General features: G+C 37.1%; 1 protein-coding gene across 3 annotated transcripts in view; it reads left to right on the forward strand.

Moving 5' to 3' along the window:
- HS3ST5 (heparan sulfate-glucosamine 3-sulfotransferase 5) overlaps positions 1 to 23,457 on the forward strand; it is a 192,048-nt gene that overhangs the window by 62,315 nt on the left and 106,276 nt on the right. The window contains exon 1 of one of the 3 annotated variants that reach the window (XM_066179372.1): positions 10,213 to 10,247. The exons of the other annotated variants lie outside the window; for them this stretch is intronic. The gene's annotated coding sequence lies outside the window, so the exon portion shown is untranslated. Of the gene's footprint in view, positions 1 to 10,212; positions 10,248 to 23,457 lie in introns of those variants that run through there. 3 annotated transcript variants of the gene reach the window in all.

Genomic DNA, 23,457 nt, shown 5'->3' on the forward strand with positions numbered 1-23,457 from the left:
TTTGCAAAATACAAATGAGATTTAAATTATATTACTTATAGCCTAAAGCAATACGCATTTATTTTAGTCTGCAAAAGGGTAAACCATATTTTGCTGTCTGATTAGCACTGCATTTTCTCATTTTTTGGCAAGTATTGACTAAAGGAAGAATTCTGTCTTCTTCCATTCTTCTACAACATTCTTCTCCTCTGACAGGAACCCAGATAACAGAATATTAAACTTTTAATCTTTTATTTAAAATCCACTGCATGGTCAAAATGCTGTCTGTGGGGCAGAGCATACATTTCGCTTTCCTAGTTGTATCTGGAAAATTACCCATTGATTTGTTTGGCAGTTAATTTCTACAAGATACCTGCAATTACAATTACACAAAGTATTTTCTGCAACTGTTGGCATTCTGGATTCATGGCATACTCATTGAAAGTAGGTTTTATTTGGAATATAAGAAATAAAATAGTTATAATAAAGAGTCACTGATTCTAAAGCAAATTACACTTTTCTTCCTGTGAAAGAGTAGAGCAAATGGCGCATTGCAGATATTGTTGTAGGTCCTCGATTTCTACTAAGACCATGAACAACAGTTGGTGTTTTCTATGAATAGTGATCTCTATTACTCTGATCTTTTTTTTTTTCCTAATCATTGAGGGAATGGAAATTCAAAGCTTCTAAGTATTCTGGGACTTGTAAAGTTTTATAATTGCAATTACCTTTACCCACCTGTCCTCCCCAAACTATAGGAAGAGTTTTACCCTATTGATCTTTAAATGCAGTTGGATTATCCAGTCACATTTAGCAGTAAAACAGTGTTTAAAGTTTTCCATATTAGATAATTAGCAGTTCACAACTATATCAGAGTGTCACTTGAAATAAATTTTGTTGGATGGTAGACTCCAAGAGCTGTATTTGCTAGTATGTTTGTTTTCTGGGTATTCTGAATTTTAGGTGTTGTGAGATGTGTTGGATAAGACAAAACCTCACAGCTGAGAAAGGCTGTGAGAAAGGCATCAAACCAGAGAGTACTGAGTAAGACATAAATTAAGGGGTCAAATATTACTGGTGATGTCCTATGTAACAGTCTCTAAGGAGAAAGCAGTTCCTTATTTCATTTGAAATTATGTTGAAAGCAGCTTGGGAAAGATTAAAAGGAGAAGTTTTACATTTTACAATGTTATTTGAAATAGTTTGCCTGTTAATAGAATATGTGCTTACAACCAAAACATCCCACACCGTAAAATAGAATTACCAAATCAAACTAACAAAAACACAAACAAAAGTCTAACAAAGGGGGGTGGTGGGGGAAGGGGTGCAGAAATAAGCAACAAAACACCAAAGTCCTGGACCTTGCTCTAGAGAATCTTAATATCCACACAGTTTAATGAGGGCTCAAAGATCCTCAGTGTTATAAAACATAGAGTGCCATAGATAGTGTGTTCAGCCTAGTCAGTTTCTGTTTTCCTAGCTTTCCCTTCTGCTGTTTTAAAGAAGACCATGCATGGAGTATTTATAAACAACACCACTAATTACTAATTTGAAGTTAAAGAATGGACCTCCCCAGTATATTTTATCTTTGGCCAAAGCTTGGAACATCTCAAAAATGATCTTACAAACCCATGCTCTACCCTAGAGATTATGTAATATGCATCTGTGCAAACCTTTAATAAGGTTTCTGAGTCAGGAGACTATAGAGACTGAATCAAATTTCTCTGTATTCTCCCTGGGGTCAGTGACAAATCAGCAGCTGTTTGTTTCCATCCATGTAGTCCGTCTGCTGCTGATGCAACAAAAAGACAAGTTTGAATTCTTGTGACTCAGCTCAGGCGAGACACTGGGGTGGGTGGGTGACTGGGTTTACAGATTTTAGACCAGGTGTGTTGTTGTCAGATAAGCAGAATGGAAAATGCTGATGCTTAATTGCTGTGTACTTGCGTTGAGAGGGATCACACAAGTAAAAAGAGGAACAAAAGACTTATAAGGTAAGTAATTCTGTTTAAAATTGTTGTATAACATTATCTTGAGGTTAGAAAGTTTGTAAAATAGGCTAGAGTTGTGCTTTCTTATGAAAGCTTTCTTTCAGCTGCTGTGACAACTATTTTTATACCATTTTTTGCAATGTGGTTGTACTTCTAAAAGCTGTCCAGGTGAAGACTAATGCAGTAAAAATTTTCGCTGGTGATGGTAATGAGATTCATTGATATCTCTCCTCTTTCTTCCGTGGGAAGTAAAACAGTGGGAGCTTTCAAAAACCCATTTTAGTCTTCCAATTCTCAAGGGCCACCTCCAGCTTTAAAAATTTATATCAATGTAAAGAGTAGCCTGTTGGAGCCAAAGTACTTTACTTTCCATTCTTTTCCCTGTCCTTTGAGCAGCTGCCTGCTGGGAGCTGTGAGGAGGGGTCCTTGTTCTCTGAGCCTCTTCTGTGACAGTGACCTTAATGCGTGGAGAGCCCAAAGTAATTCTAGTAATACTAAAATACTCCAACGAAGGAAATAATGTTATTAATAGTCTTCTGCTGATATTTATCATAGCTCACATGGCTGGGACACATTAGAAAGATGATGCATGCAATGCATTTCTTGAACATGCCATTTCATTTTACGAATATCTTAGTGCAAAGGTTTGTTTTTTAGAAACAACCTCCTATATAAAGCCAGTCGAAAGCCTCTTGAACTAGATGGTTTTTAAGACCTTAAATGAGAACTTCAATGAGCTTCAGATAATATCAATTTCACCCTGCTTTCCACTTTTGGCTAACGTTTGGTCTGCATGAAGGTCAACAAGCCATAGGTTTGTAAACGTTTGTGTGTAAACCAGACACATTTCTGACTTGAATAGATCACTCTCATTGTCATTTAGAATCTAACAAAGTTTAAAGATTTATAAAGGAAGATTTTTTTAAGTAACAAAGTATTTTAAAAAATTTAGAAGGCAATTGCATAGGTCATCTCCACATTGAACTGATTGACTTGGTAAAAAATTCTCTGTGTCTGCCATAAATTATGGCTTTGTTCATATTTCCACAGTTTAAAAAAAACTGCATAATTTTGTGGTGTAAAAAAAAACAAAAATGAATAGTCAGTCCAAGACTGAGCAGTTCAGAATACTGATGCTGCTGACATATAGCTCAGTTTCAACTGACTCCTGGTGTCCTAGACCTAGTCACAATTTGTAGAGAAAAAGACAGTTTGCCTAGATCTAAATAATAAAGATATTAGAAGTTCAAATGCATCTCCTAAATTAACTGCTAGTGTATTTTTTGAATTGCTATAATTGTGTGTTCACATTAGGATTTCCCCCATAATATTCAGTAAATGGCATTCATAACTTGCTTTAGCTTCAAAATGATCTCACAAATACATGATTTCACACAGGCTGTGTTTTGTCAGCCTTGTCTCAAGGTGACAAAGGCACAGATAACAGAAGCAGCACTCCCATCTGAAAGAAATATTTTTATCTCACCAAACAGAGGTGGAAGAAGTCAATGTTACTCAATGTGAACACTTAAGAGAAATGAAAAAAATCTTTTTAATTACTTAGCCTTATGTGGCATGTACAGATGTGGTGCAATCTGTATTTCCAATTTGTTTTTTTATTAATATTCATGCTCATCCAAGTTCCAGTGCCTGTATGAGTATCCTGAACATGTTACTGACAATACATTTCCTTTTCCCTATCCCTTTGAGAAACCCCATGACCCATATGGTCGATAAGAAAGCAATTCATTATACAATTAATAATCCATGGTTGTTTTAGTGTTTAACCTTCCACATTCTTTAAAATGTAGGTATATCTCAAAGGCATTTCAGAATCCATCATTTTTTTTAACTTTCACAACAAAACCTAAAACAACAACTAAGGAAATTTAGTAACAGACATCTTTTCACATTTCCTTTGAAGCAACAGCCCTCCACAAGCAAAAAGTCTGCCTAGAAGGCAAGCTGAAGCCTGGCATGATATTTACTCAGCCATATCTAATGAACCTGGAAGGGACATCCTAAGATTCAGTCCCTGACACTTAAAACATTGGCCCTGGGTTATTTTTGAGGATGGTCAGCAATGTGCTGCTTGAGTCAGCTCCGTGCTGTTGCAGCGATGAGGGCTAAATTCTATTACCATGTCATTTGCAGTCATTCAAGTAAAGTGACCATGTCCCTCATGTTGGTGCTTGTGAGACTTCATCTGGAGAAAGATGTCCTGTTTTGGGCCCCCTATACATGAAAGACGTTGGCATGGTAGAGCAAGTCCAGAGGATAGCCACCAAAATGATAAAGGGAATGAAGCAAATGAGGTTTATGAAAAGGCTGGTAGAAGGAAAGCTGGAGCCAGGCTCCTCTGAAAGATGCAGAACAAAAGGACATGAATTATAATAATTGATATTTCATTTAAATACTGTGAAAACCATTTTTTCATCCTTCTACAGTAACAAGGGTGAAGCCCATTGAGAGACTGCCCAGGCAAGCTGGGAGAGGATTCTTCTCTGATGATATTTAAAACTTGACACCATATTGCCCTCAGTAACATGATCTAAATTCAAAGTAAGATCTAAATCTAACAGTGGCCCTGCTTTGAGCAGGGAGTCAAACCAGGTGACCTCCATAGGTCTTTTTAAATCTAAGCTATTTTATGATTCCGGTAAAAACCTGCATGCTTCCCAACTTCATAATCTTTCCCTACCAGCACACTCAAATCTTTCTTCTCTGTTGAGTTACAAAAGATCTGTTTCCTACGCCAATAACTCATAGCAATCAAAAGTTTTGAATTTTGTCTCTCTAAAAAAAGATCCCCAAATTACTTTCTTTACTACCTATGGATTTACTGAAGTATATACAAATTTGAAATTCTCAGTCATCGTGTCAATGAAAAGGTCTACAAGCTATATTCAATTTGTTTCCAGATACTCTCTTTGATTCCAGGCGAACCAGCTACCCAGGCTGCCTTTTTGACCTAATTATATGCTCTAAAATCCAGAGTGCATCTTTTTCTAAAGCACACTTGATGTGATATGGATTTATTATCCGCTCCACATACAGAACAGCAGGAAATCAATGGGCACACAACTTATTCATCTTCCAAGAGCTGATAATAAAAAAATAAAAGTCAAACTACTGACTGTACGTTCATATTTACTCTACAAAATGTGGTATGTACAGTGTGGAAGATTAATAGAAGAGGAATGAAAGTTGTTTGTGAATTTTGAAGGCAAATTATCTTCTAGTACAAATTATTTAAGCACTCTTTAAAGTCAATAGAGCTGTGAAACTTTACAGCAGCTACAAACCTGTCCCTTACAAGTCTTAATCTTCCACATTCTAGTTAGATTTTGAATCAAAAGACTTTAAGAATCTCCTTTGGAGCTCAGCGAAAGCTCACCAATGCCAATGAAAATGTTCCCAGCAAAGGCAAGGGAATTTTGGTCACAACTATTACAGTTTAAGTTTTTTCCATTGCAATGTCCGCCTTATTCCTGTCAAAATGACTTTATTTATCTTGGGGAAAAAAAAAAAAAAGCACCCAGAAACTCTGGGATATGCAGAGAGACTATTTGGATATATATTAATGAAATAAAATATTGTTAAGGTTGCTTCAAATGCCTTTGCAATCCAAAGAAGGAAATCTCATTAGTCAAGTTTGACACCCTCTGGACACCATTTTTATGAAAGACACCTTTTTCCACTTTTGACTACATTATGTCAATTATTTTTTCTCTCTCCTCCCACTTCATTTTCAGGGTTTACACACACCCCCCTTCAATCTCAGTTTGTTCAATGAAGCTCTGATGGATATATCAGAAAAGTACTATATTGGTGGCTAAGAGGCAGTTCAAGTGTCTCACTCAAAGCAGTGCCTCAGAGAGGGATAAAATGTTCTGTGACATAAACCAGAATATTTAGTATATGGATAATGGAAAAAACACACCATTAAAAATCTGTATTCCCTTTGTCTTGCCACAGCAGACAGATATAAAAACCTATCTCATTCTTTTATTTGTTTCCTTAGAGAGTCAAACTTGAACAGCTTCCCACGTAGCCATAAGAGAAGAAAGAATTGTATTGGAGAAGAGGGAGCATTTTGGGGTTTTTTTCAAGACAAATTACCCTTTCGATCATATTTTTAAATGTTAAGTAATAGAACTGCCACATTTGGATATGATGCCACATAGAAGCTGCTCAAGCAAACCTTTATTTCTTACTAGAACATAAACATTTGACACTAATTTCATTAAATAGCTGAGTCATGAAAGAATTGGAATTAGTGCTCAGTTGGTGCTGTGCTGATTTGTAACTGTTAAGAGAATAATAGGGACTTAAAACAGCATGAAGGGAAACCGAACACTTATTTTAAAAAATGTTTTTGCTATCCAATTCTGTATCATTATTCATACCATTAGCAAATTTTACATAAACAATGGCATTTTTAAAACTTCAAAAGACAGCTTTTGAATATTCACTCCTCCCTCAGAGGAAGTGAATATTGGAAGCAGCAATTTTGTCCTACAATGGCTTTAGATATCGGAATGATTTCAAAGTTGTTTTTTCTAAAAAAAAAGACCTTTTTAAGCATAATTCAAAAAGAACATTTGAGGTTTTAAATTTCACTGGGACTGTTCTCAGGAACTAATGTCTGCAATATTGGGGTGTCAGTTTATTAGTCCCTGATGTAGGGTTGTGAAAGAAGTCTTTTGGCTGCTATATTTCTCCCTGCTAGTAAAATTCCACAGCAATAGATAAAAGGCATCTTTTTTATCAGTATTAACATTTTTTACCATACGTGTTGCCCATGTTTCTGTGGTATTGCACTACAGTCTTGAATTATGATACAGTCTGCAATGAACACCTATTTTCATATATATTATTGGACTCCTTGCTTTAGTGTTGATAAGTATTTAAATTATCAAATTAATTAAAATAATTAATTCAATTAGTTTTTAAAGTACTCATTCAGGATATCTGTGAAAAAGAAGGAAGTAACAGCTTTAGCTTTTTTACAAATTTTTCTTCATTTAAATATTTCAGGTAGCACACAGACTCTTCAGGTATAATTTCAGCTAGATTTTTTTAATGAAGAATCTTGTAAGGACATTTGATCCAGTCTGTTGTCAGTATTGGGTACTGCCACTGTAACAAGAGGTTCGTTTCAACTGACCTGATCTTATTGTTAGGAGAGTTCGGTATCCAGAGTTTGTAGGGATTGAGCTGTGGTTATAACCATTTTCTTTTTCAGCAGATTAGGACGGATTGAGATAGATCCCCTTTAAAGGGCTTTAAACTCAGTTTTCTCTGCTACAAGAACAATAAAAATGGGAAGATGATGCTGAATGACTGGTGTTTCAGTGGATAATATTTTAGGTTTAAAAATTAACAAAAAAGAAATCTCTGTGGTTTCCAGTTGTGGCAAAGCCTGCCTTGTGCAGGAGAACAGCAACAGAGTTACAGGTCTGATTTGTACACATTGATCCAGAGAAAGATTTGAATCCGACTATTAAAACTAATGCCAGCTGTCTGCAGCACCCCTGGGACATATACACCAGATGGAGTTTGCCAGAGCAGTATAACCATGTCCCTTCCCTGCCAATATGTTCCTTTACACCAGTGGGACTTGGGGAAAGCACTTGAGCTAACTATGACACAGGGGAACTCCTTGGCTAGGGCTTTCCGCTTTCTTTGTCCAGAGGATGCAATGGAGAAACAAGAGAGGAAAAAAACAACCACCGGTGACTCCACCTTATCAGTTATTATAGCTTTTCTGTATGTTTTCTCTGTGTTGTTTGTTTTGCCATTATGGGCTCAGTACCACAGCCTGTTATTTGATTGCTGCTTAAATCCTTTACGAGTGATTTTTCTGAGGATGGTTTTCTGAATTTCAAAATTGTTGCACTTGAATTGAACTTGATTTCCAATTCATCAGGCAGTGGGTTGTATAAATTCATTGCTAAATAAGACCATTCTCTACTCATTTCCACTTGCATGAACTGTATTCACTCTGTTTTAAAGGTAGTGGAACTCTCCTGCAGGCTGAAGACCCAGGGACATCCAAGTCTCTTTAATATCTTAACCAGTGATGGGCTAGGACCATACTGGTGGTCATTTCGTCTTATTTAATAGAGTCAGCTGTTAACACAGCCAGACCTGAATCCGTGGTTAAAATGCTGCAGACAAGCTCTTTTCTACTCTGTCCTTCTGGGACCTTGGCTTCCCGTGTTTCTAAAAGGGTTTTTCTAAGTTTGTAGCTATTTAAAAAGCACAGATGTTGTTTCTTCTCTTCCCTATCACTGGTGCATGGAAAGTGGAAATCTAACAGTGAGTTATTATGCTAAAAAATTCTGCTGTCTGCTTCTCAGGTGCACATCACAAAAAGACTAATTCTATATGGATTTTCCTGTTTGTTATCAGAGGCAAAATAAGACACTGATATTCAGGTAAATAAGTGGGGTTTTTTGGGGTTTTTTACTTTTCTCTTCTTTTCTTTCCTTCATTGTGTACAGGGAGAAAGAAGGGTAGTTGCAATACTTTACAGCTATCAGGAAAGATATGCTATGGTGCCCTCATTGGAAACCAACACTTTAAAGAAGTCAATAAATTTGCTTTTGAATAGGGAATTTATGTGGCTTGGGAATTAACTGTTTCACAGGAGACATGATGCTTTGCACTACAATACAGAGCATCATGTCACCTGTGGTACAGTTAGCATCACTAGCCATTTTCACATCACTTAGGATATCCATGGTGCACAGGGAAAACTGTGTTTTTACGTTTCCCTTAAGTTTACCGTGTTGCTGTTTTCTCACCTACTTTTTAAATATATACTTACAATACACATCTCCTGTGTTCTCCGTGGGGTTTTTTTTCCATTTTCTGAGGCTCTCCAGAAACTATCCCAGATGATCAGGTGCTGTTTATAACACACCTGTGCCTGTGTGCTGAAAGCTATAAGAACAGGGCTTCTAACAGGTATGTTTTTGCATGAGGTTAGAACAGCAAACAGCAGTGAATTTCAAGTGAGTCTGTTCAACACAAGAACTGTTGCCTGGTGAGCCTGCCTTCGGCCTGTGTTAGCGTCAGCAGGGCTGGAAACCATGAAGAGCAGGAGACTCTGTGAGGACAACATATCCCCACTGCTCCATTCATGGTGAAAACAAAGCTGGGAGCTGCTGGCTCAGAGCAGTACACAGGCAGAGCTTCAAAGCTTCCCAGAGATCCGCAGTTTGACCTCCGCACCCACTGACCTCCGAGTAGTAAGGAATGGTCATAAGTGGTGTATTTTTGTGTTTACCTGCTCCCGTGCATTTTCTTATTGGTATGAAAGACTCTGCTGAAGTTCTACTCTCTCAAAATAAGCCCAGCTGCTGTTTCAAGGCAAGAGGCTGCCTAACACGCTCTCTCCCTGCTGCAGACTCCTTTTAGCTGATTAGTCATTACTGCAAGCACTGTTCAGTTGCACGGCTAGTGCCTCTCACCCCAGCACAATGAACATTCCTTCCTCCTTGTAAAGGAAAATGAATAATCCCAGTGTAAAATACCACAGTCTATTGTGGTGAGCAAATTTTCTGACTGGTTTTTTTTTCCTTCCCTGCCCTCCTAGTCCCTGAATGGTAAGATACTGGTGAGCGATCTGAACTGTCTGGCTCTCTGCAGGCTATTTCCTTTTGCTTCACTTTTCATTTTGAAAAATATGCAAACTTCCATCTGTTTCTTGAATACAATTCTTCTGAGATCTATGTATGCATGAGCTTTTTGTGCTGAAGAGGCAGGTTTCCTAGGACTGTATCATTTTACGTGAATGCATTTTGACATTGGTTCTCTGCTTTCACATACCCATCATACCTGCATATTGTGTTTTAGGTGCCACTCAGAGTAATCATTAAACTTCTATAGTGCTTGCAATGCAATTGGGCACCAATGTTAAGTACAAGCAATGGCAAAGCTGAACAGTGAAATCTCAGGTTTCTGTTTTTAGCCAGGGTGTATGTGCTTCTGCTCTGCAGCAGATGTTTCTGCCTTTGAGGCAATTTCAATGCTGAGCTATTTTAAAGACAGATTATTCTACATGAACAAGTAAATTCATAATTAATTCTGCTTTCAACTTTTAAAGTTGGTTTGATTTTTTTTTTTTGGCACTGAGAGAAAAAAAATGGAACTGCCTGAAACAAATGCTGAGTTTATATAACTCTTGTTTCATCAGATGGTGTTCCAGTGACAAAGGATAATTCGTTCTGACCAGGGATGGCTTTGATTCATACCTAACACTGAGAGGTAGGATGTGAGTCAGATAACTAAAGGCTGTCATTATATAACTGAAGAGATGCATGTAAACCAGAGCCCATTAGAGCACATTGCCTCAGAATTTGTACCTCTCTCTAAGACAGATGATGTTGAAAGCATTTTTTTTTGCCTCCTGTCATGCCATACAAACTGTACTTATTAATTAAACCTGGGACAAAATTAATTTAGTTTAGAGACCTCAACTATGCAGCCTCTACTCAGAACTGTCTGCCAATTTTACTGCAGTTTCTGAGTACTTTCTTTAGGGTAAGAGAGGTCATTTTGCTGAGCAAAAAATAAATAATGCTAGCATCGTTTATTTATAATGTTTATTTCTAACGTTAATTTATTTATAATGTTTATTTATGTTTGTTTATTTGTTTATTTATTTATACACTATTGCTTTCACTGGTATGTTTTCTGGAGGAATATTTTTATGTCTTCTTGTGATGTAAATGCAAGGTGTTGTGATGATTTGTGATGGTTCTTCCTTGTTCTGGCCTCCTGGAAGGAACTTGGGGGAAATTGGAATTGTAAAAGAGGTTTTCAGTGCTATGTCCTTGCTGCAAAATGAGACAGGTGTTGCTCCAAATAAAACTTTTTAGTTTTTAGTCAGTCCTATTTAGTCAAGCAGATAGCAAAGGCCTAAACATCAGTAAAATTGGATATTTCAGTGGGTATTATTTTAGGTTCCACACAGGCAAAAATGGATGGAAAAAGCCACAAAGGAAAGTGCAGACTGAGCTGCTCTTTCAGCAAAATCTGCTGAGATACATCACTGCCAGGTGAGCTGAGATGTCTCTATGGCTCTGTTCAGGGCTGCATACCAGGAGTGGTACAGCTGCCCTGGAATGGCACAGGGAGATGTGGGGCCAGGTGCCTTCTGCATCCTGCCTTAGTGATTCAACCACATCTCTGTCCCAGAGGATGTGACCTGTAGGTCTTAGCTCATGTACCTGTGTGGAGCAGAAGAACACTACACAAATATTCCTTTGATGTGAGGTGCTCTGTTCACATTCTTACAACTCTTGCAGCTTTGATTTTACCTTTTTCTTTACCTCTTCATTGGCTGTGGGTTTTGTGAATGTTTTTATGTGTATGTGTGCTTTAAAAATGATGTGGTTATATTTGCTGTCCTTTCCAGAGTTGTTGGTGTTCAGACTGTAGTGTTTTGGAAAAAAAAATATTATAATGTAAAACTTATCAGAAGACATTTAATTTGAAGAATGTAATCTTGTAGATACAGCTATGATTGGGGCAAAGTTAGTTTGGGGTCTAGGATTGGGTCTAGCCTCTTTTTTCATCACATTGATGGAAGCCTCTGGTGCTGTACAGTGTTAGCAATCAACCTTTAGAGAAGAAAGGAAAAATCATTAATTCTGATAGCAGAAGCAGTGGCTTTGAATGGCCGTATAGATTGAATTTTTTTTTCTCATTCCAGTGTCTATATTCATAGTGCCTATTCTTGAGAATTTCTGGTTTGAAGTTCATGTTTACCTTCAGAAAATACAGCAACATCTTCCAAACATCTCTCTCTTGCTAAAAGTTTCTTTGGTTAATATAATGTTTTAATATTTATAGTCTTTCAAAATTTCTATCTTCCATAAGAGAGGCAAAGTGTGGGATTTTTGGACTTTTTGGTTCCAGTCTTCTTTTTTGTAGGTACAGGGGTTTTTTTCAAATAGATATTTCATTGTCTTCCATAAATACTAAGGCAATGTTTGTCCTAACAGTCAAAAAATTTATATCAACTAATTTAAGACACAGCATTAGAATTTTGGTGCTACTATTTCCCTCCTGAATGCCATTCATCTTGTAGAATAGAAATTAACATGTGAGAGGAATATGGGGGATGGTGGAATAAAGAAGCAGGACTGCTTTAGAAAAACAAAAGCTGTGTCACTTGGCTAATACAGGCAGTGACAATCAACCATATTTTATTAAATATACATGGAAGAGAACAACTTGCAAGTGCTGTGTTCACTTAACCCGAAGTCAATGACTGGCTCAGTGTCAAAGACCCTGTTTTTCATTTAAAAAACTGGTATTTCGGACACAGGCTAATTTCTGGAGGCACCCATTCATACAAATTAAACTTGTAGATCAAAATGAATGGAATTCAATCCTTAACAGGGGACAAAGATAAAAAAATGTGTGGAAATAACTGGTTCCTTCACTTTCCCTCCTCTTGTAAGAAGCAGATTTTACTTTCAGTTGACTTTATTAATTTTGTGTTGAACTAAGTATACTGTCAAATTTTTTGTCCAAATTGCTCAAAACAGTATTTGGCCAAGCTGACAGCAATTACAAAAGCCTTTATTTGAGCCCAAATTATCTTTTCATAGCTGCTCAAGTGTCTCAGAGAATATGAAACAAAACTGAATAGGTTGCATTTTTACAACTATAAATGAACCTTCTTTCTATGTATAGAAACTGTCAAAAATGGTATAACAGTATAAAAAATCTCTAGCCTATTTAATATTTCTTAACATTGCCAGATACCATCAGTTTTTGACAATCATTCATGTTATGTCAGTTTTAATACTGTTGAACATGGTACATATTTCCCTTGGCTTTAACTGACATTTACTATTTATGTGAAGTATGTTTTCTTTAATATAAATGAAGGCTACTTTTTCCTTATATACCTTGTAGCTTTTTTCCCAGACACATACTATATGTAGCATTGATTAATTTTATTTCTCGACTTGTTCACTAATTACTTTTGAACAACTTGAATAAATTAATATGTCACTGAGTTGGGTTTTAGCTAAGTAGAATCTAAATTAGCTTGTGCAAAAGACAGACCAAATCCCAATTCCAGAAAGCCCTTATTTTTCAAGCCTTAAATCTTACTTGCCTCTTATTCTTCCCTGTTCTCTGCTTTACACCAGATATCAACTCAAGTTTAGCAAAACATGTGAGCACGCGCTTAATCTTTGCTGTTCAAAAATCACAATGTAAAAAATAAGCCAAAACAAGCCAATAATGCTTGCACTTGTTTATATTTGCCTTCTGATTTCATATTGTCTGATAATATTTTCAAAATTTAGCACAGCTATTGAGGTCAGAAATATGCCTAACAATCAGAACTCAACAATTAAGTAAAAAATAACTCCTAGAAGCTAGTAATTTAAGAAAAACACATTAGGACACTCACAAAAAGTTATGAGCACTCTCAACACTGAGTTGTCTCGAACAAACCACTTAATGTTCAATTATGGATTACATCTAATAGAAAAATGAGTAAGCAAATGTTTTAAAAGGCTACTTCTGCCAGGCTAGTTTTTTTTCCCTAGGCTTCTCTTAGGCTGAATATGAATCAACTCTGTTCCAGAAACTACATAACTACGTCTGTGTGTTCCTAATTTGCTCTGCTGTGTCTCACTTACAGTCTGCCTGGCTTGGAATGCTGGTGGGTCAGGCCTCTCCCAGAATGCCTTAACAGAAGACTTTTGTGTTTTGTGTACTTAAACTAGAACTTTTTTCATTTCAGATTTCTTTCTTTTTCTCTTAAAGATGTGATGTCTTTCACTAAAATCTGTACTCTCCACTATGGTGAGTATCTTTACAGCCGTGACTGCTTTGAATTGGCTTGATTTTCATTAGACAATGGGTAACAATTCACTATTCTGAAGAGTCTCACTAACAGTTAATATTTTCTAAATACTTGGCCATTATGTATTGCAGCATACTATTTTAAAAACAGCTCTTTTTCTATCATTCTTATGGGACAAAAAAAGGAGAATAAAAGGTAATTGTGTGATGCTTCACAAATCTGTATTTAAAGTGATTAAAAATTGGGATGATGCTCTCATTGTGAATCTTCTTAGCGATGACAATTGATAATAAAAATACACAAAGAAATTGAATTAAGTATTCCACATTCTCTTGCATATAATGTTTTTTTTCAATTGTCTAAATAATAGCTTTGTTTTCCTTTTTTTTTTTTTTTTGTATTTATTTCTTTTTCATGTACCAATTATTTATAAAATTACCAGGTATAAAATTACCTTCATATTGATCAAAGCAACTCGTGAGTCTTGAGTTACAAGTACTAAACTAGGGAGTTCTCACAGTTCCCGTCCTTCTGTTATTATGGTCTATTAATGTTACCACATACTTGAAAGTGCTTCTGAGGCTGAGACTTGTGAACAGAAGCTGTGAGAAATATTGAAAAGATTGAGCATGAACAATTGAGTTATTCTACCAGCAAAAGATGTAATCCAATTGCTACTGTTCATTGCTCACAGTCCTCAAGACTCTGCACATAAGCTAAGTTTTTAAAAGTCAGATGTGCAGAAAGGGCTTCTGCCAGCTTCCTCCATCTTAGCACTGCCTGAGGGTGGGATTTGTCTGACCTAACTCCAGCTGTCAGAAAATTAGGTGTTTAAAAGATATCAGTCACCTATTCTAGCACAAAGGAGACAGATTTAGATGCACAGAGATTTATCAGCAGGCTCCATAGCTGATGGCATATACGGGCAGTCAAAGTAGCTTTTCGGTAATGATGAAAACAGGAGAGAGAAGAAAGGGAAAATGAGATGTTTCCCTGATGGCCACCAAGGAGGGGAGAAGTAACAAGACCCAGAGCTGAGCACCCTCAGGTCCTGGTTCCATCATCATCAGGGGTTTTACCAGCACACAAGCACACAAAGTTCAGCAGTACCTGTACGGATGTCTTCAAGACACACTCAAGCTGTCAGCTTTTATGGGCACAATGTTGTTAAGTGCTGATGGAAGCATATTTTGAGAGCAGGTGCTGCAGCCAGTTAAGCTGCCTGCATGCATGCCATTTGGTTCACTGAGTAACCAAAATGTTGGGAAAGGATGGAAGAAGGGTGACTCTAACAATAGTGGTCATTCCAACAAGAACAAGAGAATATTGTCATAAGAAGATGCAAAAACACTTCTGTTGTGACTTCAATGAGAGAATTGAGCTGCAAGTGAAAGACAGGCTGTAGAATTGCAAGTAGAATATCCTTTGTGATAGAAAACACAAAGACACTGTACAACACTACCTTGGGAATGGATGGATCACGACATGGAAATGTGTCTCCACTGGCTGCAGAGGGATCCTCATTGAATTTGCTTAACATTTTGTTAATATGAGTTGAATCCTACTCCATATACACACATCTGACAGTATGATACTTCTAATGTGAAGTTCTTTACTTGCCTTCAGGAATCCTCACAGGCCTTGCTCTTGGTAATATTATATTTGTCTTGGTTATACTTATATCTATCTTTAGCTTATCAGCTTTTAGTAGAATACTTTTATTTATATCAAAATGACATATTCTCTAAGGAACTGACACTCTTCTAAAATGATCTGAGAAAATGGTCTTGTTCACACTCAGCAGTTGAAGCACTTCAACTGTGCTAGGAAGCCAAAAAAGTCCAGTATGCAATAATTGAAAATTATGCCTAAATATTTCAGCAGCTCATGTTGTTATGTCATCAGTTATATCCAGCTTATTCAGGCTTATTCCCATAGGGTTTAATGAACTGCATAGAGTGGTAGTACTTGAGACCCATTAGCAGCTGGAGATGTAAAACAATTTCAGTAGAAGGAATCCCTTCCATCACAGAAATAGTTACACAGGCACAATATGTCATGTAGAGCAAGGCTAAGAAACCATTGTACAATGATTTACTGACTACAGCACTGGGTTTTTATCCTCTTTTCTGCTTTCTACCACCTGCTGTATCCAGTTTTTAAGTTAGATTCTTCTTTTGACAAAGCATCATTCATGCAGATCACTGTCCTGTTAAGGTTATTATGACATATTTCCTTTATGTGACTCCCTCTGTGAAGATCAGGCCCTTCACCCAAGTCTACAAGGTTGAAGAACTGCCTGCTGCTCCGGCTATGATCTCTAGTTCAGGAGTGAAAGGACTAGTAGGAGTAAAACTAGTCCCCAGGCTCTTTAACACAAAGTACCTCGAGTACAGTGAACTAGCTTACCTGATCCCGGCTCTTGTACTGCTTATCTGTGCTTCATTAAAAGTGGCCACTCTCACCTTCTGATGGGTGCATTAATCTGTAGTTCCTGCCACCCATCACAAACCTACAAACACACAGAATGCAGTTGCACCCAGGAGTTAAACTCTGACATTCATATTGACATAGTCAGTGATCCAAATATCAATCGTGGGATTCAGTGGAAGCTTCTCTTCCCAAGGGATATAGATGCTATTTCTGCTCACTGTGAGAGGTGTTTGATGACCAGCAGTGAGCCTGGCTGGTTTGTCTGAAATGTGTAGATAGTACGTAGCTTCATTGGTCATGTAATAGCACCTTTTAAAACATTTTTGTTAAACAGTTATCAGTTTTGCAGGTATACGCATTTAACAGAGTAATAATTTCTGACAGCTTAACTAAGTTTGATAGCGTCAAGCACAGGCATTCAGATAATGACACTGGCAGGAATGTTTCTACTGCATTAGATGCCAATTAAATTACTGATTTCATAATTATAAATCAGCATGTTACAGTGGATAATTAATGTTGTCACACTCAAGCTGAGATACTTTATATAAGCATAACCCTTTCCTCTGTTGATTTGCTTATTCAGGAAACAGAAAATATTGCATATAATTTTTTAATATTTTAATACATGTCTTTTAGGATTCCTGCTGCTGCCTGCAGCTATAGCAGCATTCTGTGCTATACAATGGTTCAATTTAATGAGTGTGGACAGTGTTCAGAATGGACACAATGACCTCCAGGAAGAGAATTTCACATAAAATTAAGACTAGTTTGGTGGACAAAAGAAGAAAAACAAAGCACTTAAAAATAATTGCCAGGTATAGCATTTTACCAGTAAGAAAACCTGTTAAAAGAGAAGTTGTTTGGAAACTCACAGTAACAAGGATTTGGTGCAGAAAGTTTGTTTGCAAGTGTGGACTTGTTCTGAATTATAAAAGAAGCCATGGAGACATAGTATTAGAATAAGATTTTCAGTTTTATAACAATACAATATCCCCGAACTTTTAGGCTCTTTAAATTTAATTGTGGTCAAGGTGATTAATTTTAAATTGATAAGTCACAATAATAAATTAATAGAGAACCTGACCAAAAAACAGAGGACAAACTATAGAGTAAAACACTATTGTCCACCTTTGAGGGGAAAATAGGATCTGATTTTTTCTTTTTTCTAAAAATAAATTAAAAAAAAAAAAAAAAAACACCAAAAAACCCACAAAAAAACCCAACCACTGATAGTTGACCATGTATCAGCACAATAATTCTGCTTTTAACCATGGATGTGTTCTACTGATTTGTGTTCCCATCTTCAGGGAGTTTAAAATCACAATTCCCTTCATCAGGAGAGTGAGGCAGACTACTGGAACATTTTCCAGCTCTCTCTTCCAATCGGGCCACACTGAAATCCTGAATACAGAAGTAATGGGACTCGAAGTACAAGTATAAGACACCTATTTCTGCTTAAAAATGGAAGACACTGTTGCTATCAACCAGACATGGGGTTTCAGTTTCTGCTTTCTGAACTCTTTGTGCTTCTGTTATATTGAAAAGAGACCACAGTTGCTTTCAGCATGGTCACAACAAAGGGTAACCCTGACATGGGCCTATCATTCTAATTTGTAAGGAGATCAGGCATGTGTGGGGAGACAAATATAATCAGAAATTGCTTTGTCTTCACCATCTACAGCTTCTAATGCCATCACTCTGCAGCATACCTATCAGCATGCTTTCCTTTCTGAGCTCTTTGACTTCTTTTGTTTTCTTTCTTCACCAAATCACAAAATTCTGTTCATAGAGTAGACCTGCTTTCCTCACTGCTCCATACGATCTTGTACCCTGCAAACATTAGGTTTGATTGTGGAGCCAAGAGACTTCCCAGTGTACATGGCAGTGGGGGGTGGCACCTGCTGACCCAAACATTCATATTGACACTGAAAAAAATCAAAGGAAACACTTTATGCTGTTATAGATCTAAAAAGACATTATTTTCTCAGTTTATGGCTTTCTGATAAAATTATATGAATTTAAAGAGCTAAAAAGTGAAAAACAGTCAATTTTAATCTAATTGTTCAGCATTAAAGTAGAGAAAATATTATATTGTTGTAAAATGTCCTTATCTTGCAGTAGAAAGATAATTGTGATGCTTTTATGAGTGGACAGGAATGACACAATGACTGATCAATCCCAGTTTTCTACATACATAGACATGCTCTATTTTTGACATCAATACAGTTTTCAAACATTTACTTGAAAGAATTATTCCTGAGTTGGGTTTTTTGTGCCATCAGTACTTTCGTAGTACACAACTTTTAAAATCGAAAACTAAACCTAGTTTGGATTATTGAGACAAAAGCAACACTCACTTTATAAATATGTATATACACCCAAAGTTAATCAGTTCACTGTTCTGGAATTAGCTGACTTATTTGCCTTGGTGTGTTGCCAATTAGCAGGAACCCAGGGATACTGTCAGTTGACAGCTGGAAAGAGATCCCAAGTTCTGCAGCATACGGTTTGCTCTGTTGTACAAAACCCTGAGCTCATGGTATTAATGCTTTAATGTTGCTTATTAGAACCTTTGTCAGCAATCTGTCTGCTACTTTCTAACGAGGAAAAAAACTACCTCTAGAACCCTGCAAGGAGCTGATTTCCTCAACATAATGTTCTTCTGATGTTTGAAAAAGCAGCTTTAGTAATACCAAGCAAAAAGCTGCTTTTTTGCTTGGTATTACTAAAAGGGGATGGTGAATAGAAAAACAAAATGAAAAATCACAACAGATAAACAGAATGGAGAAAGAAGAGAGAAGGCAGTTCTTTGTCCAGGAAATTGTATAATTCAGAATTCTTTCCAAATTGAGCATCTTTAGAAGATAATTAGATGCTTTTTCATGGAACTCTAGCTTTAAAATAAAAATACACCCTTTAAGAACTAAATGTTTATTATTATTTAATGGGGTCCAATAAATGGTTGGATTCAAATAGTTTTTCAATAAATGATTGTGAATGGTTGACTCTTTTCTAGAGTGGAATACACATGCACAAATATAGACAAATATATATGTCTACTGACATAACAGGTACAATATAGAAAAACACTTTGCTTCTTAAGATTTAGAATAAATCATAGTTGTTTTCTAAGTTGGTTTATTCTTGAAAAGCTGGATAAATAAAACAAAATCATCCAACACTATAGGATCAGAAAGTTAAGTCACACAGTAGGGAGCAATACTGAAGATATTTATTTTACATCTTTAACTTCATTCTTCTCTAGAAAAGAATATATTATAGAGACTGTATGTTATATATCCTTATATGTATTTAGAGAGAGATAATGCAATTCTCCTTACATTTCAAATATAATCTGTAAGAGCAGTGCTGATGTTGCATACCACTGAAGTCTCTGTCACAACTTGGGAGTGAGCAGCTAGTCAGAATCCATGGCACAGGATGTGGCTGGAGTCATAAGAGCTCTGTGAAAATTACACACAAACAAGTCAAGATTAGTATTGATCTATTTTTGCATTATTTACAGTTACCCTTGAGTCCATATGCATGGTTTTGATGGAGCTTAGCTGCATTAGGATTCAAGCTAAATATCACATTAGAAGCGACCACCTCCCCCCCCCCCCCCCCAAGGGAGAAAAGCTTTCTGAGTAGAGTATAATGGAAAACACGTATCTGCAGAGTGCTAAAGATGACTACATAACCTCCTGTGCTGGCTGCTAGAGAGATTAACACGACTGTGCAAAGTAATACATATTTGTTGATAAGGTAGAAGTAATACATGTAGCTAAGGGACTAAAATGAAAATTGCCACATTTCCTCCTTTCTTTGGAGAAGTTCCATCAGTAAATGAAAACATCAGGAGAATAATAGAAATGGATAAAACTTCTTTTCACAGAGAAATTTGAAAACAAAACTTTGACAGGAGTGAAATGACCTTGCCTGTTTAATAAGCTTAAATAGGCTCCTGCTGGCAGTGCTCCCATCTGTTGAAGGACAGATTACAATCCTGCTGGTTATGTCAGGGTTTCAAATCACTGTCACAGAGCTTGTTCTGTGCTGTCTATGGGAGCAGCAACAGCGAAAAGCACAGAGTAGAAATCAGTGTTATTTATGAAGAAAGAGATTTCACTGTGAGTTACAGCATTTGAAATGTACATACCCCTTATCTGAGTTCTGGCAGTCTGAGCAGACCTACAAGTGGAACTGCTGAGTCAGCATTATCCCTGATAAAGCTACACAAAGACATATATGCAGTGTTAGGAAAAATGTATCTGTCCTGTCCACGTGAATGGGTACCAGCCAGTGATCCACAGAGGAAGTAGGGTTATGTGTAGCACCAGTTTAAGGTGTTAACATTGGTGTCAGCCAATTTTGATGGGGCAACAGATGTGGGGCTGGTACCACAGTGTACTACTTTTTTTGGGATTCGGTCTGTTTTCCTGTATGTCAGCTGAAAGGATAGCAGTCAGCAGAGCAGCCATAATAATGCTCTCCCTTACCTGGGATAATTTTCTTTCTCAAGGCTTTAGAGGGCAATATCTGTTGCAGTATTTCTAAGAGCAGCTCCAGTTTCCTGGTGAGTTTAATACCTTGAACAATAGATACAGGAAAATGGAAAGTTCCCTACTGCATAAGAGCACAGGACTTGCTAGCATAGGATTCATTAATATTTTTTAAATTCTTCATCAGAAACCATAGCAATAGGACAAGGAATAAAGAATTCACACAGAAAGAGGCAAAATTTAGGTAGGCATGAAGAAGTGTGAGGTTGGTGAAGCACTGGAACAGGCTATCCAGAGAAGTTGTGGATGCCCCATCCCTGGCAGCATTCAAGGTCAGGTTGGATGGGGCATTTAGCAACCTGGACAAGTAGGATGTGTCCCTGCCAGTGGCAGGAGGCTTGGAACTAGTTGATTTTTGAAGTCACTCCCAACCCAAACCATTCTATGATTTTTTAATCATGATTTTTGCTGAACAAAAACATTTAGTAGAAGCAAGTGAAATTGATAGCTGTCATGGTTTGAGAATAGTATTCTCCAATTTAGTGCTTCTTCTATAACCACACTTCTGCTTGCTCTTCCCTGACCCCCCAGCTGGAGGCACAAGAGGCAAACATCAAGGGTTGAGACGTCCTAGAGAGTTACCAGTAGACGTTTACGGGAGAAAAAAGCATCATCACTGGTGAAAAAATAACCTCTCAATTGTTACTTGGCCTGTTCTAATGTTGTTTTTTAAAGATTTCCTGCAAGACTTCACATTGTATCAAAACCCAAAGTAAATAGTTCTTGTCTTTTAGGGCTCATAGGGTGGTTTTGTTCCAGAGCCAAAAGAAATTAATAATAATAACTTCTCAAACAGATGTTATTACGTGTCAATTTCTGAGAAGAGCTGTGTTACTGCGATACACTGATGGAAGAAAGAAGAACTCCATTAAACATAAAGGCTCAAGAAAAAATGGCATTTTATTCTAAACAAACTTCTCTTATACAGAAAAAAAACCCAAAAAACAACACCTTTTTTTTCCATATTAAAAATTGCCTAACTCCTCACAGTTTTGCCACATTTTGTGAGATTTCAGTGTTCTGTGACCTGCAAATCTTCAGCACTACACCTTCAAAGAAGTTGGATGTCATTTCATCCAGGACTTGGGTAGCAGAAGTTCTGGCAAAAAATTGTGCCTGGTGCCTATATTCCTGGAGGAAGGTAGAGGAAGGAAAGGAGAACCATGATAGGAAAGATGGTTGAAAAATAAGGGTCTACCCTTCTCTTTGGATGAATTCTGATCCCAGGTGCCTAAGACCACGTTGAAGGGCAGTGAAGGAGAAAAAAGCTCCAGAATTTTTATGTGATGGTGATCCCTTCGACTTGAGATGATGCATTCACTCCCAACAATTGGGAGAACATGAGGCGGAACAGCGCCTTTGTGCCTAAACAAATAGTTTCTGCTATTTGTTCCTAACAAATAGGTTCTGCTGAGAAAGCCTGAGAGCATGGCCAGGGTTATACTGCTTCTTCAGCTCAAATGTTTCTGCATTGTGTTGCCCAAGACATACAGCTCCAAAATTGTCTTCAGCCAGAAAAAAAAGCAAAGGAGATTCCAGTACCATCTGCTTAGACCAGTCCCTTTCTGCAGACTTCCTGCAGGTTTTTCTTTCCTGGAAGTCACATCAGGATCTTGCTGGTTGCTCTTGAAGAGATATGACAACAGAATCAGTTAAAAATCCTTAGAACGTCACAGAACGATGATGAAAGACTATTTAATAAAGTCCAACCATTATCAGCACTGCCTGTGTAAGCCAGAAAAGTTGAGAGTGCTTTTTGCTGACCTGACTGTTCTGCAAGGCAGTAAAGTCTGTCAGATTTCACAGAATGGCCCTCATCCACCTCCCAGAGCACATGTTCAGCATCAGCATTCATTTCTGTATGCATTCCCTGAATGTGATGTGAAACCTCAGTTAAGGTTCAGCCCTCCCTCATCAAGCAGAGCAGTCACAGTACCGAGAAATCAGAAGGGTTATAGCTGGACATGGTGGTAAAATATGTCTTACAGATATAGGAGACTCATTCTTTAGATAGGAGAACCAAGAAAACTGTAAGAGCTGATACAATTGAGAGTTAATTTGAGTTCAAAATTATGCTATTGTGACATAAAATTTGTGGAAGAAATTATTGCAAAATCAATTTTAACACCCCAGCCTATGCAAATATCAGTTTAGTTTTCTGTTTGGTTTTCTCATCTCAATGTTTTTTCCTAAACTCTTTTTTGTTTGATCACACCTTGTCGACCACCTTCTTCCTCAGTGCTCACTCCCTTGTGGGTTCATTGCAGTTTATTTTTCATATGGCTGAGCTTTGCACACATCTGTGCTCAGTGCAGGAGCTTCCTGGAATGGTTGTTGGCCAAAGACTGTATGCACACAGTTAATTCTTTGACTCTAAGCATTTTTTCATCAGTGGGGAGTGCTAAAGATCTAAACCATCTATTTCTATGTTTAATCCTTGGAGCTTAGTATAAGAATTATTTTACGTATTCTTGAGATTTTAGTGTTATTGGGAGAACTCACAGCTATTAGTCAACAGTTAAAGAGTATTTTTTGTACTTAAACTAATTTACAATTACACACATGTTCAGGAACAGTATAAATTTTTAGTAAATGTTGGGTGGGGTTTTTTTTCCTAGGAATAGGTCAGAGATGCAAAACACTC

The sequence above is a fragment of the Chamaea fasciata genome, unplaced genomic scaffold (genome assembly GCF_029207755.1).
Source record: "Chamaea fasciata isolate MVZ Bird 193981 ecotype frontalis unplaced genomic scaffold, bChaFas1.0.hap1 SCAF_3, whole genome shotgun sequence".
NCBI lineage: Eukaryota > Metazoa > Chordata > Aves > Passeriformes > Sylviidae > Chamaea > Chamaea fasciata.